Source organism: Cavia porcellus, unplaced genomic scaffold, assembly GCF_034190915.1.
Source record: "Cavia porcellus strain 051 isolate PalLab524CR breed Dunkin Hartley unplaced genomic scaffold, mCavPor4.1 scaffold_4, whole genome shotgun sequence".
NCBI lineage: Eukaryota > Metazoa > Chordata > Mammalia > Rodentia > Caviidae > Cavia > Cavia porcellus.
In genome coordinates, this window is record NW_026947487.1 from 72,695,090 (window position 1) to 72,711,478 (window position 16,389).

Below are 16,389 nucleotides of genomic sequence, written 5' to 3' on the forward strand. Positions count from 1 at the left end.
ATCACAAATAAAGTGAAATGAAATGAAATGTGAAGTAATAATAATGTGAAATGTGAAATCCACCCTCCTGAGTTTTGGGAAATCTCAGGCATGATTTGTTTATTCCTTTGTTTTTGTTTTGACGGGTGATGTAACCTCATGCATTCTTATAAAAAGTTTAAGTTTTTTTGCATATATTTATTGACTTATTGGGCATGCATGTCACTAAAAATTATATTGTATAAATAGGTGATTGCTGTTGCTAAAAATCACCAATATTTTTGTTATTGAAGAAAATTAGGAATTGGCCTTTAGAATGCAACCCATGATGACTATCCCTGAGTTATTTGTGTTTAAGCCTATAGTCTACTACAGTCTACCCCACCCCACCCCCAATTTATAGGTTAAAATCTAGCCTTCAATGTGTTGGTAGTAAGCAGTGGGATCAATGGGAACTGAGTAGGTTTTAGGAAGGGAAACCCTCAAGGATGAGTGTTTGGTGCTCTTATAAGAGAGACCTGGGGGACCTGCCCCTTCCACTGCAGGATGATGCAGCAAGAAGGACCAACTATGAGGGCAGTGCCATAGCTACAGGGCTATCATGGGTCCCAAGGCTTGGTCTGCAGGAGCTGGCCTGGGCATGGCTTTGTCATATATGAAAATTTACATGTGGATCTGTTACTGAGATTCACATCTAAGGCCTGGACTTCATTCCTTCTTTTTCCCTTAAACTGAAAGCATCTTTTTCAATTTTGCTTAGAGACAGATGCATTACCAACTCCTCATTCCTGTCTGCCATCATCAGTGTGTCTTTACTTAATCTGCTGAAAGCAGTTTCTGTGGTCTCTCACTTGGTTTGCTTAGCTCTTGTGAAGGTAGTTTTCTGCCTCAATATCTGTTCAAATTAATGCTCCTGTGGGAAGACAATTGCTGGAGAGTCTTATTCAACTGCCATGCCCACAACACATTTTATTAGGAATGGTCCCCACTGGACACTGGATCTGTTGGTAACTTGATTTTGGACTTCACAATTTTGGGAAATGTGAGAAATAAACTTTGTGGCTTATGAATTGTCTAGTCTAGCTTACTTTGGTTTAGCCGACTGAAGAGACTAAGATGTGAAGAGATTACTCCACACTTCGGTATTTATCTCCTGGGTATTCATCTATCAATGTAGCCAGTTCAGTCATCTCTTGGAAATACTATGGCAGTTGGGCTTTAGGATCTGCCATTAGGAAATCTCTTGCCTTTGTATTTCTCATTCAGGTGAAAATAAAATTTTTCTGCATTTATATCACTTTCTTAGCCATAAATCCATCAAATACCCATCTTTATGCATCCTCGAATTCAGAGACATTTTCTTCTGATTCTTTATAAGCCCCTGAACTCTCAAATAAAAGACAGAGGGTTAATTTTGGTTTTTTAGAGTAAGGCAAAATGAAAATTTCATGAACTCCTTAGGATTAAGAAAATTATTGCCATTAAACTAGATGTCGCAAATTGGCATCTGTGGACAAACTGTGACCACCAATGAATTGAGTTTGCTCTGTATTTAAAAAAATCATTAAGCCAAATTTCTTACCAGTATTTAAAAATACACATATTTCTGGCTTTTCTTGGAAAACTGGAAGATATGCAATGTGAACATGATGGATCTGTGTTCCTCTAGGTTTGGAGCTGAGCGGCAGCTCTCTTGTTCAGAGAAAACATGCCATTTCACCTTCGAGAAAAACCTTGTCCGCATCGGGGAGTTAGTTCTACTACCTGCTTTATCATTTAGGTGTGTTCTTTTAGATGCTGTTTAGATAAGAAAATAAGAACTGACTATTATGTAAGAAAAAGGGGGAAAAGGGAAAAGAATTATTCTTTTTTTTTTGGTATGTATGAAGAAAAAATCAAGGTATAAACTAGTAGTCTCCCCAAAAAACTCTTCAACAAACAAAAATTGACTTAATAATATTTTTCTAGTATCATGGAAGAATAGAAGATTAAAGAATTAAATTCTAAATTCTAATTCTATTTCTAATTAAAGAAAAGCAAAAAAAAAAAAAATGGCCCAGTGAGCCAAGTATGACTATAGTTTGTATGTTCCAGTGAAGGAAATCACAACTAGAAGAGACTGAAATCAATATGCTAAAACAAAGATACCACTTTATTTTCTGTTCACTGAGATCATCAAATAAAAATCCTAAAAGAATACTAATTTTAATAATGGGGGACATATGGAAGAAAGCTATTTTAATTTTTTACTTCATAATTTCAAAGGAAGATTTGCAATGGTTCATTTGTTTTCCTTATGTTGAATCCTGCTAAACTGTTCTAAGTTGTGCATGGTTTGTTTGTTTTGTGATTTAGTCCTCTATGATTTTCAGCATTGCAAGTCAAAGAAACATGCATATTAAGTAATCATACTTTTGTAGTTTATTTATTAGAAATGTTATTTAGCATATGCCAATCTCTTTCTTGGTTTTAGACATTCAGAAATAAATAGGGCAACCTGCCCTTAAGTTCCATATATATATGAATGAGCCAGTGACATCTATAACAAACTCTTTTAAATTATAATATTATCAAATATTAACTTCCATATTTTTGTCAACTGGTTGTTAATAAACACATAATCTTTCTTTCAATGATTCAGCGCAAAAGGACAAACAGTATTAAATAATTTAAACTGTATCTCAGACTTAACCTAACAGTATTAAAATAATAATTAAGGTAGAATATGATTTTGCAATATAAAGAGTTATAGGAGAACTGGGTCAGAGGAGGATAATTCAATATGAAGCTTAAAAATTTGACTATGAGAGTGGTCAGAGTTGTAGAACGTCCTAGGTGAAGACAGAAAGGACACTACCAAGAACTTCTATGTGAGCGTATCTGTTACATCCTCTTATTGAAATTTTAGATCTCAGCAATATCTTGTCATCTTTATCCTGTCATTTATTGCATTAATCAATACTAATATTAATTTTGCCTTTATCATTTTGTACTTTTTTTTAAGCAGCCTGTATCAGTCAGGGTTTACCAGAGAAACAGATAAAACACAAGATACACAAATGTATAAGAAATTACAAGATTGGCTTAAGATGGTCAGCCACAGAGTTGGGTGAGGAAACATTCAGAGAGTGTCTACACACTGGAGGCTGAAGGGTCCATCCCAGGGTTGGGAGCTCACTGTCATGATCTGTGTAACTCTGTATCAGAAGGCTGATCCGTCTGTGCTGGAAGGCTGAAGAAACTATGTTGAAGTCTATATGGGAAGGCTGCAAGATTCCCAGGCAGAAGCTAAACAATCTGCACCAGAAGCCAGGAGATGACATGCAAGCTGAAGGCAAAGACTTGAGCTCCTCCAAAGAACCAGTAATTAGTGCCTCCTCATTTCCCTTTTATTGTATGCAGGCTACTCCATGGCGCTCAGTCCCACTGAGCAAGTGTGGTGTTCACACCATCTCCATGCCCTCCTCTTGAGCAGGATCAGGATGTTTGCAAAGTGAGGATCCTGGACCCCTGCTAAGTCACTTAGTTAAGCTTTTAAACTTCTTAAATTGACACAATGAACAACATCCTAGGATGGGAGGGGCGTGTTCTTTATATCCTAGGATGCAGAATTGCTGAGTTACTTAGTGGAGCTGCTAGACTTCTCAAACTGACACGGTGTATCAACCATAAGAGAGCTCCATCTCTCCTTTTATCATATTAACTTTAGGCCCCATAAAATGAAGATATGACTTCCTATGTGGACATCATAGTGATAAAATTAGAGAAAACAAAAGTTTTGTGCTAATTATTATTAGTGGAAATGAATGCAGAAACAGGCCTTCTGTGGAGACCCCCATGTAATGAAAAAGGCATTATCCTTCCAGGGTGGAGGTTGGCTTCCCAAGCCTCTGTAGGGTCCTCATCTGGGACACAGGAATTTTGAATGCACTGTAAAGTTGTGTCAAGTCTGAGATTTTTTTTTTTTTTTTTTTTTTTTTTTTTTTTTTTTTTTTTTTTTTTTGCTATTTTCAGTGACCAACTCATTGTTTCATGGATTTCTGGTGATATGTCTATCTGGTACTGGGTTCAGTTGTAGAGTCGAACTCAGATGAGCCTTCTCTCTAAGCAGGGCAAGAAAGAGTATGATAGCCTCAGGCAACACTGGACTTCTAGTACCAGTGAGGCACCATGAAGCCCTGTAGACCTGTGTCTTCAGTCTCCTCCAAGGTGAGAGAGATTCTGAGCATGGGCTTGGGACCATCATCAAGATAAAATACAGTTACATTATTAGGGTGGGAGGTTTTTATGAATAGTTTAATGAGTGACTAGAAAAGGCATTATTTTAAAATTGCAAACTAAGATGTCAGTGGACAGGTTTATCTGTGATCTGTTTTTTTTTTTTTTTCTAGCTTTCGAGCTTTCCTTTCTAGGTTGATTTAGTGGTAGACCTGAATCTGAGTATAGATCCCTTAGTATTATTGTTAAATAAAATCATAGGAGGCCATTGTTTGTGATTAGCTTTTTGTGTTAAACTCCAGAAGACCATCCCAAGTCAGAATGGAAGCACTCATGATCGTACCACATAGTCAAAGTGAAATCTGAACTACATCACTTAAAAACATAACAAAATAAAATAAAATAAACACAACAAGAGATACACAGCAGTTAATCAAAAAGAGCTCAGTTTTCTTGAGCTGATATGTTAAAAAAAAAGCACCTGCTGTCAACTCTACAAGGAGAATAACTTTGAAGCAGCCAATCTGCTTCTTATTCTTTCTTTCTGCTTCCTCATCCCTTTCTGCCTCGATCCATGCCATTAGAACATCTGTTCTATTTTCCAAATGAGGTGTTGCTCAGTCCACAATGGTGAGTAAAACTGATTAAGAGCTTTAAACTACATTTGTTGTAACTTTGTCTTTTGATGCCATACTGACAAGGAGAACAATGTACAAGATCAACTTGTATACAATGGGAAGGAGATGATGAAGGCCATGTAACTTGTGGAGCCTTGCATTTCTGTCAGAATCTGGGATAAAAACCACCAAATTCCTAGAGAGGGTATCTTGCCAACTGGGAACTTAATTCATTTGTGTGCTTAGGACAGAGACGTCACCCCCATACAGTGGCTATGGAGAGAGCCAAGGACAATGACAGACATACTGGCAGTCACGAAGATGTATTTTGGGATTGAGTTGATCTTACTTTACCTGGTTAGAGGAAGCCTTCTTTCACTCTCCCATCATGCCCAGAATAACTTGCTTGAGGAACATGTACATTTTAAGAGAGGCCTCAGTGTGTTCACTTGTCTTTCACTGGAAAAGAAACTTCTGCTTCAACTTTATTATCTGCAAATCCACTTCTGGAATGATCTCCATGTATCAGAGGTAGCCAAGTGTCCTGGCCTGAGGGGGAAAAGTAGTACACACTGTTGGGAGCCGCAGCCCCGAGCCCGGTCGCCTCACTTGGTGGACGTGAGGCCTGTAGTAAAGAGTGAGGCCTGAGGTAGATTACCCCTCCCATCGAATATGTTAGTTTTCTGCTTACCGCGTAAACAACCCGCTCAACAATATAGTCTGCCTGGCAACTGATGATGTTAGCCAATCAGCTTGCCTTGCTTACTTTAACATGATTGGACACTGTACCCGTATATATACCGGTGCCACCCCTGGGCGGAAGTAGAAGCCAGATAGAAGCCCGGAAGTAGAAGCCCAAAAGGAGCCGCGGAGAGCGGACCGGTAGAGGCTTTGGGGCAGGCTGAAGCACAAAAGGAGCCGCGGGGAGCGGACCAAAGGAGGCTTCAGCTGGGAGAACCCAGGGCAGGCTGTACGGAGAAGGAAAATAAAAAGAAAAGGTTGTCCACTACCAGACTTTGTCGTGTGTCCTTCCTGCCGGCCGGGAGCGGACATCGACATTTGGAGGCCCGCCCGGGGACTGATCACCCCCGCGACGTGGAAGTGGACAACGCTCCAGTACAGAGCTGCGAGACAGGTGAGTTGGGGATAAGCCTGGGCTCTGGGTGGCGCGCACCTACAGGGCTTTTAGACTCCCCTCAGGCTCACGCGTAAGTGGCGGATTCCTTGGGCCTCACGCGGTGAGTAACATATTAAAAAATGGGAAACATGCTAGGTAGCGGCACTAAGAGCGAGGGTGGTTGTGGAGAAAGCTCTCAAGAGCTTACAAAAGTACGCAGGGTATCTGAGCAGGCCCAGTCAGGGAGCTCCCGAGAGGTGTCTGTCAAGGGGAACAAGGATGCTAAGGAGGAGGACGGGGCTCTAGCCTCGGAGTCGTCTGACTCCGAGGACGAGGGAAAGTTGAATGGCAGGGAGGCCAAAGAGACCAGCTGTCAGGAGCCTAAGTCGCTCAATAAGGAGTCGCAGGGTTCTTTTCCAGCGTCGCGCCGCGAATTGCGCTCTGCTCAACCTGGTCTGCGGAGGAGTAGAGAGCTCCTGAGTGCGCCCCGGCGCGAGAGGGAGGCGAAGCCTTCCGCCCCACCTTGGGGGCCGTTTCCGGAGGCGGTCCCTCGCCACGAGGCGGCCGCCTGGGAGCTCCCTCCCCTTTCGCCAGAACAGGAAGTGATGCACGGGCCCCCATTTTCCGCCCAATCACGGCCGCCGTCTTATGCTCCGCCGCCGGCGGGTCGGTATTTTTACAGGCGGCTTTGGCAGGGGGGACGCTTGTCTCATGAGGTACATCCACCTGGGATAGATAGTGGCCCCTACGAGATATTTCCTGTACAAGTAGCTATGGGCCAAGGACGCAATGTATGGGAGCCTTTTGAGATAAAGCAGATTAGAGAACTTAAAAATGCAGTTACAACCTTTGGGCCGACTGCGCCTTACACCATTGCCATGCTGGAGAATCTGTCTTCTGGGCCCCTCACCCCCGCGGACTGGATTCAGCTGGCAAAGGCCTGTCTGCCCTCGGGTAGTTACCTGGATTGGCGAGCCTGGTATGCAGAGTTCTCTGCAGAGCAGGCTGAGAAAAACGCCAATCGAGGAAACCGGGGGTGGAACAAAAAAATGCTTATGGGAGAAGGTCGGCACGCTGATGACCAGACCCAGTTCCCCGGCGCTGTCTATGAGCAAATCAATGCCATAGGACTCCGCGCCTGAAAGCAAGTAAGTGGTGCTGGAACAGCCTCCTTGTGTCTTTCAAAAATAATTCAGGGTACCACAGAGCCATTTGTTGACTTTGTGGCCCGAATGCAAGATGCTGCCGATAAGATATTTTCTGATCCGGGAGTGGCTCGACCGCTGGTAAGGCAGCTGATTTTCGAACAGTGTACAAAGGAGTGCAAGGCAGCGATAGCTCCTCATAAGAACAAGGACCTCAATGCCTGGATTAGGATATACAGAGAGATAGGGGGGCCGCTCTCCAACTCGGGAGTGGCTGCTCTCCTGGCCGCGGCTATACAGCAGAGGGGACCTCGCGGGTTAGAAGGGGAATGTAAGGCTAAAGGGTGTTTTGCCTGCGGGGAGCCAGGACACATTAAACGTCACTGCCCAAACAATGCAGATGCTAGGCCTCGTCCTAGGAATGAAGAACCATATGTTTGTGGGCGATGCAAAAAGGGATCACACAAAGCTGAGGAGTGTAGGTCGGTCTTTGATGCTCAGGGCAACCGTATTTGTGGACAAGATGCTAGAGAGCCAAAAAACGGCCAGAGGGGGCCCCCTTCACAGGCGGGCCCCCGCCCCAGAGACAGGACAGCTCAGGATGGCAGCCTTCAACAAGGGCCACCCCTGGGTCAGCAGGTGTGGACCTCAGTGTCGCCTCCAGACTTATATGGGTGTTCATCTTGTCATTTGTCACTCAGCACCCTATAATTTTTCCAAAGGTTACTGCCTCTGAGCCATTAGTCCCAGCAACTACAATATATACAGATGGCTCCAAGACGGGGATAGGCGCCTATGTGATCCTAGGCAAGCCCCCGGTTACCATACAATTTGAACCAGATCAGCCTCAGGTGGTGGAACTGCAGATCGTTAAAATGATTCTTGAACGGTTCTCAGAAGCCATTAACATTGTCTCCGATTCTAGGTATGTGGTCAATGCTATGCAAGTGCTTGAGACTGCCAGTTTAATTAGATCCACTTCCACAGTGGCTGGACTGTTCCTGTCTATCCAGACATTGCTTCAGAACAGACACCATAAGGTCTTCACCACCCACATAAGAGCACATACATCCCTGCCAGGGCCTATGGCACAGGGGAATGCGGCTGCTGACACTGCCACTCGCCCGTTATGGATTTTTACCTTACTAACACCAATCGAGCGAGCCCGTGCCTTCCATGATAAGTTTCATGTCAATGCCAGGACACTAGCAAACCATTTCCATGTTTCTAGAGCAGATGCACGAGATATCGTGCGACTATGTGACTCCTGTGCCACATACAAACCTGCCATACCGATGGGAGTAAACCCTCGAGGTTTGATCCCTGGTGATGTTTGGCAGATGGACATCACACATATACAGGAGTTTGGGACTCTTAAATATGTTCATGTTTCCACAGACACCTGTTCTCACGTCATATTTGCAACAGCAGAAACAGGTAAAAAAGTGTCTAATGTGATCAATCATTGCCTGGCAGCTTGGGCTGCATGGGGCAAACCAAAAATATTAAAAACTGATAATGGACCAGCCTATATAGACAAAGCTTTCAATGAGTTCTGCAAAATGATGGAGGTTCAATTAAAACATGATATCCCATACAATCCCCAAGGTCAAGGAATCATTGAGAGGGCTCATAGAAGCCTCAAAGAAATTTTACAAAAACAAAAAGGGGGAGTAGGCCAAGGCCTGGCCCCAAAGGCACGATTATCCATGGCACTATTCACACACAATTTTTTAAATTTAAATAATGATAATCGCTCCCCAGCTGTGGAGCACTGCAACCCTTCCCCCAACCATAAAGGGTGGGTGAAGTAGAAAGATGTCCTGACAGGACAATGGATGGGCCCGGATCCGGTAATCAGCTGGAACCGAGGCGCGGTTTGTGTTTTCCCACAGGAATCGGGACGAGAACCACTGTGGATACCGGAGAGACTGACACGGACAACAAAGCCCTCGACTGAAGATCAGACCTGCCCTACTGGAGATCCATCACAGACCAACCAACAAGATGAATAGAAATAGCGGTAGCCCGAAATGGACAAAAAGATCCTCAGGCATATGCATGGCTTGCTCAATTGGCCCACGACCGAGTCTAGATATGGCGGGCATCCCTCATTCTCCTCCATAAGGTGACAATACACAGCAGGGTAGATGAGTCAATGACGGGTAAGAGCATGCCTCCCCAGCACGACTCGACCTAAGCCAGGCCCTACCCCATCCTGCACGTAAGCCGCTGGACTGTTAGATGCTGCCCAGGTCTAAATTTCTCTCCGAGGGGATTTCTTTACGGAGAGAAAATGAGTGCAAGCTTGTGTGCATCCAGGTTCCGTCCAGTTTGTGCCTGGCCCTAGAAAAAGGACGAGGGCCTCAGGGCCTTGGCAGACCATGGGACGGCCGACCAGGGTCTAAGCCAAGGACCTACGGTGGGCCTACACATAGGGCATAAGCCTCTGCACCCAGTCCAGGAAGGGCTACGATGCGCACATTCATAAAAAATAAAAAAGGGGGAGATGTTGGGAGCCGCAGCCCCGAGCCCGGTCGCCTCACTTGGCGGACGTGAGGCCTGTAGTAAAGAGTGAGGCCTGAGGTAGATTACCCCTCCCATCGAATATGTTAGTTTCCTGCTTACCGCGTAAACAACCCGCTCAACAATATAGTCTGCCTGGCAACTGATGATGTTAGCCAATCAGCTTGCCTTGCTTACTTTAACATGATTGGACACTGTACCCGTATATATACCGGTGCCACCCCTGGGCGGAAGTAGAAGCCAGATAGAAGCCCGGAAGTAGAAGCCCAAAAGGAGCCGCGGAGAGCGGACCGGTAGAGGCTTTGGGGCAGGCTGAAGCACAAAAGGAGCCGCGGGGAGCGGACCAAAGGAGGCTTCAGCTGGGAGAACCCAGGGCAGGCTGTACGGAGAAGGAAAATAAAAAGAAAAGGTTGTCCACTACCAGACTTTGTCGTGTGTCCTTCCTGCCGGCCGGGAGCGGACATCGACAACACACTTTTAAAAAGGACCTCAGGAACTTTATGGAGAAAGATCAAGCACAACAGGAGAGATGGCTGCAACTAATGCAGAATTAAGAGGAGGCACACAAGTATATTATGATAAAGGAATGAAAATTTTAATGGAGATAAACTGAAAGAAAACAAATTTAATGGAGATTACTGAAAGAAAACAAAATAGAATTTTCTGGAAAAAGATATTAGAATATATTCACTTGATTTCCAGCAAATCACACACTCTTTACTATGCACTGTATGTTTGTGTCCTCCGAAAATTCATAGATTAGAACTCTAACTCCCGTGTGATACTGGGAGGTTGGGCCTTTGGGAGATAATTTGATCAGGAGAGTGAGGCTCTCATGAAAGAGGTGGGTGCCACACTAAGAGGGATCTTAGAATGCCCTAAAGCTAGGAACATGAATACATAGGGACTTTTCTATGAAGTTAAACGCTTTGAGATGCGAAAATTACTCTGGATTATCCGGGTGCGCTCAGTACAATCCCAGGAATCTTTAAAACTGGAAGAAGGATGAGTGTGGTGGTGCATGCCTATAATGGGAGCACTATGTAAGGCTGAGGCAGGAGGACTGCAAAACAAAAAAAATTTTTTTAAAGATTGGGATGTAAATCAATGCAGAGGCTCTGGGTTCTTCTCCAGTAACAACAAATAAACAAAAATCTTGGACGAGGAAGGTAGAGAACTTGGGTTAGACAGATGAGATTGAAGGAGGAAATTATTGAATATGAAAAAAACTCCACCTACCACTCTTGGCTTTGAAGTTGGAGGAAGGAGAGGAAAAGTCATGGAATATGATTGACATATAGAAGATGATAATGGTCCTCAGCTACCAGTTTGCAAGCAAACAGAATCTCAGTTGTATAACTGCAAAAACTGAATCCTGCACAACCCAAATTAATAGAAAAATCTTCTAGAATCTCCAAAAGAAATGAAGCCTTGCTAATATCTTCAGCTTAGCCCAGTAAGACCCATGTCAAACATCTAACCTACCATAAGATAACAAATCTCTTACTTTGCATCCTGGGAAGCTGAGCAGAAGGTTTGCAAGTTCAAGCCCAATCTGGGGAACTTGAACAATATGGAGAGGTCTTGTCTCAAAACAAAAAATAAAGAAAAGACTGTAAATGTAGCTAGTACTAGGGCCCTATTTTAGTACTACAAAAAACAAACAAAAAAGAAAGGCTGTAGTAATGTGTTATAGTAGCCACAGTCAATATGATCTCTCCACTTAAACGTTCAATATATGCTTTAAACTCAGAATATGTGTACAGGTCTCATTTTTGCCACCGTCATTCCTCTGGGGCCTGCATGACTGCAGTAACCTCCCTGCCTCCCTTCTTCTTTCAGTAATTCACCTCTTAAGTCTGCTGTAAACAGAGTAGACAGGCAAGCCTATAAAAATATTTGTCATATCAGGTCTCATCTGTCCAAAAAACCTGCAAGGGTTCCCCATTTAGCCAAGAAGAGATGGCATGAGAGAGTGCGATACGTTCTAGATGGTCCACTCCGTACTTCCCAATCACTTCTGACTTTGTCTCCTAGGATGCTTCCCATTGCAGCATCTCTTCTCCAAGCACCTTGGTACCCAAACCAGACACTTTCCCATCATCTGGTCAAGGTTACTTGCTCTCTCAGCCTGCAGAGCTCTCTCCAGGTACCGATGTGCTAACTACCCCACTTTTGTCATCTTCGTCATCCTTACTTGTACGTTGATCCCCCACTGAAGCCAATTCTGTCTATTTAATACAATCGTTGCTCTTGGCTTGCTGAATATGATCTCTACTCTTTTATTTTATTTTTCCCTTCTTTTCCACAGCTTACTCTTATATAATTAATTACTATGCTTATTGATGATTTCCCTTTCCATACTAAATCACAAGCTTGGCATAGGTAGAGTAGTGGTCTGTTTTATGTGCTGATAAGTTCTAAGACACTAGAGAAATACCAAAGATACTATTGGTGCCTATTTATATCTGTTAAGTGAACATATGACTAAAAATGTAGTAGAAGGAATGAAAAGAGCATGGATCTCGCTAAAACGAATTAATAATCTGAAAGATCAAATTGATGTGAGGCAAAAAATATCAAGAAATAGGAATTTGAATTTCAAAGATAGGAGATATAAAAAAGCTAGATCCAGGAGTATAGAATGCAAATAATAGGAAGCTTAAAATGAGAAAAAGTACAGATGGAAGGGAAGTAGTGACTCCTAAAATTACAGGAAGAAAAGATCTAAGCTGGAAAAGTTTTGTAGTTTTAAAGTAAATGATGTCACCTTTTATGACAAGTACCTTTTATCTTTTGGGAATTTCACAGGCCAAATATAAAAGAATAAATGAACATATAAAGAATTTGAATACTAAAATTAACCAATAATTTATCCATGTCAATGTTTATTTCTATGTTTTATGTATAGAGAATATTTACTCATCCTTTGTTTTTGGTTATGAGACACAAAAATGACTTAGGTGTTTGAGGAAGAGTTTACAGATTGTTGGGAGGGTGGGTTGGTGGGGTTACAGTGCATACTTCAAAGTCTTGTTCCCTCTGGTTTGATTGGCTCTCTAGCTACATAAATTTAGACAAATCGCTCACATTTTTAAAGGCTTGGATTGCTTTAAAAGTGGGACCAAACCTATTTGGCAGAATTGCTCTCTGTGATAATGAGTAGGTACTCACGTAAAATCTAGTACAGTGCCTGGAATAGTCCTAGCAGTCAGCAAAAAGTCATCATGGTTATTAGTACCTAACATTTAGGTTGCTATGCAACCTTAAGTGTAAAGAGACTGCATACAGATGTCACCATTCCTTTCATTGAAATAACTTTGAAAACAATTCCTGCGAAGAGTTCTTAGTGGAAAACAACAAAAAGTCTGGGTACATAAGACCTAAGAAAATACATTGAATTTCTTAAAATTGATTAGTAACCATGATTGATGAGACAAATCTTAATATAAATAAGATCCCTGAAAAGCATGCATAGATAATTTAGAATTTTTTATAATCTATTAATCTCATGTTATCACAATAGCATATTTAGGTTTAATATTCATCTCACTTACTAATAATCTGTCAGGAAATTATTTGAGGAATGGGAAAACTCAGGCTGAAACTATCTTTGAGGGCATTAAGTCTCCTCATTTAAAAAAAAATTAAAATTGTATTAATGGTTCCCTAATTATTTAATGGCTGTAATTTTCTTTTTTAATAAAGAAGGATGTATTTTAATGTGAATTTTTGGTTATTAACCCAAAGACAAAAGGCAAGAAGTGTGAACAAATTAAAAAATTCCCTGGAGAATGCACTCCTCCGCAGTGACTCACCCAGCACACAGTCTGCAGGTGCTGTGATGTGCAGGGGAGAGCGGGGTCATGAGTGCGGATTGCCTTGTATACTTGGGTGGCCCCACAGGGCGCACACTGTGGGCACTGAAGAAAGATTTGCTCAAGAAATGGAAATCAAAGAATGAAGAGTAAATGGCTAACTACAAAGCCAAAGATCACGACAGGAAAGCCTCCTCTCCAACCTCTTTCCTTTTTCTCATTAGAAAGTAGTTGAATTTCTGTATTGGTCATCTCAGGTCTATCATCGAAATTAGGATCCCAATTAATGCTTATTTTTCTGTGTTTCTGGGTCTCTCCACTACAGAAGGTACCATCAGCATTTCAAACAAAGACATAAACATATTAAGCAAAAAAGAGAGAATTATGTGGGGGTTTCTACATTTTCTAAAAGGATCATTCAGAAGAATGTACTTGAGTAGGATGAGTTTTATCTCAGGCCACCACTAGGCAAATCATTTGTTGATGGCCGCTGCCCCAGAGCAGAAATAAGCCAGAATTCCTATCAGAAACCTTATTAGAGAAAGTCATTTGGAATTTCTCAGTAATGCTAAGAGATTTTTTAAAATCTTCAGGCAGGGAAAGAGAATCTCTGAATTCAATTTTATGTGAGAATTTGTTTATATAAAATAGTATTCAGTAATACAGTTGCTTCCTTTAGGTAGCTGCAAGGATGAGTATGTTGAATAACTAAGGAACCATTCTGGAAATTATCAGGCAAGTCTGCTGGCTTTTAGAGGCAGCTCTTTACTCAGCTTAGTTTTATCTTGATCCCACAAAGCAGCTGTCTTTCCTGAGCTTCACTTATTTTGATTTGCCAAATGCTTTTCTTAATCATCTGGTGCTACCAGATGTCAGAATTCCCTGCTGCTATCTCAAGTATTGATAGTCTTTCACTTGTGGTAAATATAGCTCATGTTGATTCAGTTGGCTTATTCTCTGAACAGCTGGAGGGGTATCCAGGGGCTTGCAAAAGAGGCTGAACACGTACGGAAGAGCCCTGAGAGACTTGGTCACAGCTGGACAATGGAGGGCCTGAAAGTGCCCCAGTGACCTCAAAGCTTGCATCTAAAGCAAAATCCCTCCCCTCACTTACAGATACACTTTGTACTTGCAATATGCTGTAGAAGGTGAACACGCATTTTGTATTGCTTCATTTTAAATGACTACTATGAAAATTCCCACCAGGATTCTTTCTTCTTAAAATGTTTGCCTGGATTCTTTATTGCCCCATGTTTTCTACGTGTGAGTCTTAGACAGCTTGTGTCTGCAGCACTGAGAGGCCACGACAAAGGCTGATTTCAAGGCTTCTTATAGACTCTCTGGATCAGACTCGAGGTCTTGAGAACTACATGTTAAACAGACTTCCTAGGTTTAAATCTCAGGCAAGAAACACTTGTATAAATGAAGTTGTAGTAAGTTAGGATTTATGTCTGTTTCACACCTTATGGTACATTCAACATATAACACAATATAGTGCAGACAGTAGGTTTTTTCTTAAATAAAATATCCAATTAATTTTAAATTATCCCATTCTTATTGTTATTGGCTTTCTAAATAATGAAAAGATTAATGTACCACATTCTTTAAAGTAAAAGGCAGGTGATTTTTGTAGATATTTTCAACTTTTGCAAAATGATTCTGAAAAACAACTTCTCTTGTTTTCCAAGAGCCTATTTGTGTGTTTTCAATTTATATTACCAGGTAGTTCTAGAGGCATTACATCTATTGCTTGCAGGAATGAGAGGACGTTTGTCAAAGTGAGAGGTTCCTGCTGTCATATATAAATATATATAAATATATATATATATATATTCCCCAAAATGCATATATAATTATTATGTAACAGATCTAGATCAATAAAAAATGCAATGTAGAAAAATAAAGATTAATACAACAAGTTGAAACCAAGCAGTTCCTTTTAAATTCAATAGTTGGCAAGTGAGTCTATTTTCCAGGAAATAAAAATTGTGAGACAAGGGCTGGGGAATTTATTCTCAAGAAAAAAATGTTTTTCTGATTTTTTTTTTTTAAACTATCAGTAGCTGACCTTCTCAAAGAAAAAAAGGAAATTTAATTCTATTTCCAGATTGAGGATCTACATAATTTATTTATAGTTGTTTTGTCCTTCAGGTCTACACAATTCTAAAGACAGTGTGAATGGCAATGCCGAAATCTCAAAGATAAAGCTAATACGTTGAAGCTAACCACACCGGAGTGGACACACCCGGCTAGAGGATTATTTGGCACTATTGTGCCCTGCTGCTCTTGAAATGTTTTGTGACTGTCTTGCACTGAGTGCTTGTCCCAGGTTCCCTTCTATGCACTTTAAGTGTATTAATTCATTTCACTCTCTTAACACAACTAGATAGCAGGTGCTATTTTCAGAGAAGGAAATAAAAGCAATGTGAGGTTGCAAACTTGTCCAGCACCGTATCTTCCTGTGTGGCACATGGCCCAGCAGAGACCCCAGCTCAGGTTCTCTGAGTTCTGCTGCTCCAGAGTCTCAGGGCCCTGGGAAATGCTTCTGACACCTAATGTACTTGAACTCAAACTGAAACTGCTTGCTGCTTTCCCTCCTGTAGTCATGCCAATCCAGCACGCTTTTTTCTTTTTTCTTTCTTTCTCCTCTCCTCTCCTTTTCTTTTCTTTTTTTCTTCTCTCCTCTCCTCCCCTCTTCTTCGCTTGTCTTCCCTTCCCTCCTCTCCCCTCTTCCCTTCTCTTCTCAATTTCTTTTCTTTGTGATGTATGGACAGGCTTCCTCTAGCAATACCCCAGTATCCCCAAGGAGCTTTCTGTGGTATTCCTTTCCCTGTATCGTCTACACTACCAATTATTTCCACTTTGTGTATCAGATAATGATGCTTCTATGAACCTTACAGTGTAGGGTTCTGTGTTGATTAAAAAGCTGCCTAGGAAAAAGTGTTTAAACTTAATAACCCTCAGAGTCA